This window comes from Chenopodium album, chromosome 6 (assembly GCF_948465745.1).
Source record: "Chenopodium album chromosome 6, dcCheAlbu1.1, whole genome shotgun sequence".
Taxonomy (NCBI): domain Eukaryota; kingdom Viridiplantae; phylum Streptophyta; class Magnoliopsida; order Caryophyllales; family Amaranthaceae; genus Chenopodium; species Chenopodium album.
Genome location: NC_137839.1, coordinates 11,733,289 through 11,735,949, shown reverse-complemented (window position 1 = coordinate 11,735,949; position 2,661 = coordinate 11,733,289). Strand labels below are relative to the sequence as shown.

The 2,661-nt window shown below is 35.9% G+C and overlaps 1 pseudogene; it reads right to left on the bottom strand.

Annotated features, from left to right (window-relative positions):
- Nucleotides 1–1,084: 1,084 nt before the first annotated feature.
- LOC145634599 (phosphatidylglycerophosphate phosphatase 1, chloroplastic/mitochondrial pseudogene) lies at nucleotides 1,085–2,249 on the bottom strand (annotated as a pseudogene).
- Nucleotides 2,250–2,661: the final 412 nt, after the last annotated feature.

The following is a 2,661-nucleotide window of genomic DNA, read 5'->3' as shown; positions in this document are numbered from 1 at the left end:
TGCTTCTTTGACCATGTGTCTTTATACCCTTGGTTGTTGGAGGGAGAGATTAGGGCATGTAACCCCCAACCATTGAGTAGCAAAGAGATTACCCATATAGCATACGAAACTCTAATCTTTAATATGGAGTTATTATACTTGCTTGTTAGGATCTAAATAAACATTTTAATTCCTCTTGTTAGTCTTGTATCTTGTGACAACCAAACACGTATTAACAACAATACAAGATACATGTACAGAATATGTAACGTAAAATTTCATATAAACAAACATTATATTATTATTATATATAATCCGTGCATCATAATCTAATCAAGAAATATTATTATAGTCGTCATTCTCGTCAACATATTTTACTTTATAAATCTTCACTTCAATTCACATGAATTAAATTATATTGTTTGGGTGAAGAACATGGAAATTCAACTTCATAAGGGATAATGATAAATGCTTCAACTTAAAATTAAAAAACTCACATCAATCAAATTAAACAATAATCTCTAATCGATTTCGTACGTACTTGCTAAAAAATTATTCTCTCATAAACAAATATAACTGATCCTTAGAGTATATACACAAGAATTCTTACTAATAATAATCCGTATTTTACTAAGGGGAGTACTAAATGCAGGACAATTTTACCTAAATGCAGAATAAGTTATTTTTTTTTAAAAAAATTATATTCCAATTTTGTCCTTGTTTTAACTTAATCCTTTACACTTTTTTTAAATGATTAAAATTAAATCCTGTACACTCCTAACTATATAATCAACGTATTCAATCTTGTATCCTATTTAATACGGAGTATTCAATACTATACAAATTCCTAGACAATAATGAAGTTTACTACGACATTTTTTGAGGTATGAAAATTATGTGCTGTAATAGATGAACAATCACATAAAATTTCCATCTTATACGGCTAAGATTTTTGAAGGTCTCTAGCATCCCCCTTATACAATTTCCGGGGGTCTCAAGTACCCCCCGGCTAGGATTTCCGGGGGTCTCCATTACCCCCCGGGCCCCCGGCTATGATTTTCGGGGGTCTTCAGTACCCCCCGGCTAAGATTTTCGGGGGTCTAACTAGTAGCTCAATAAACCCAAGTATAGCATTAACATCATCATCTTGTTCATACAAAAATTCCTTACTAAAAAAATCTCACATTAATCAAAGACAAACTAGGTACATTAAACACCCACAACTTAAAACCTTAACAAAACATCAATGCTAAACACTTGGCATAAAACCAAACAATTTTAACAAAAACCTAATCTCTACCTAACCATAAAAAACTACAATGGCTCATCCAAACGAACCAAATCCACTTCATCATTAGCCAAAAAACAATGACTCTTAGCCTTTAAACCTCTCCTAAACCAATTACTAACCACCAACTCTTCCATCTTCCTAACCATCTTAACCACAAAATTCTCACCATCTCCCGTCAATGGTTCAGTCAAAACCGTAAAAAACCCGTTTCGGTTTCCAAAAACAATATCGGTGAACCGGCGATCACCAACGATAACAACCTCACCTGCTTTACACCCAAATAATCTTATAATTTCCTCGGAACCGCCACCAGGTTTCTTCACCTTATGCCGCACCACTGCGATCCCCAATTCCCGCTCCACCGCCTCCGCCCCCGAGTCGTCCGGATCAAACTCGTACAATCCAACCGAGTTACTCAACACGGCGACTTTCCCTTCGCCGAACACGGTTTTACAGCTATCCATTGAACCCTTAAGTGGGTCCCAAAGGTTTAACGAATAAGGTAATGTAATCGTGTTATCTTTGTCGAATACAACAGCTTTGAACCCTCTTCGATGGAGTTCTACCCAGTTGATGTACCGTATGTTGGGGATTTTGAGATGTGGGAGGAGTAAATGGGGGTCGTTTGTTAGGACTTTTGAGGAAGAAATTATGCCCTCGAGGTTGAATCGTTGGCCTATTGCTCCTTTGAGTTTTGCCCACCACATGTTTGTGAAAATGCCCCAATGAAAGTTTAAGGGTTTTGATTTTTCTGCGCTGTTAAGGATGATGATTGGGGGTACTTTCTCTCTCCTGAGATGGAGATTTCTGGGTTTTATTTTAAGAGGGGTTGTTTTGATGATTTGGGTTAGATGATTATTTAAAGAGTATTTTGTGCAGAGAGTTGTTGTTGTCGGTGAAACATGAGAGAAAGGAAGTGAATGAGCCATTTTTATGTAGGTAATTTTCAGTGGAAAGGGATTAAATCTGTTTAATGTTTTTTTATGTGACATTGTTAAATTTATTTTTTCTGTGGTTAAGGTTAAGGGCTCTGGCTGGACCATCGCCAGTTGGCCCACTTCCTAACGGTGTTCAGCTCCTTAGATATTTGGGTTAACTTAGTAACCTAGACTCCCTAAAACAAAAAAAAAAAATTAAAAATATAACTTTGGCCTTGTTTAATTCAACTTTTTTTTTTTTTTTTTTTTTTTTTTTTTTTTGGGAAAGGGTGCTCAGAGAGCAATATTTTTAAAAAACGGGAAATCATACAAGTTTAAGCTCCACCTAGGTAGAAATACTTTGCAGAAAGTTACTAACAATCACTTGCTTAACCCCATTCGCAAGAATATGCCTAGTCATTTAGGGCATGTTCACATAGAATGAACTGAGCTGAACTGAACTGATTGGAACTA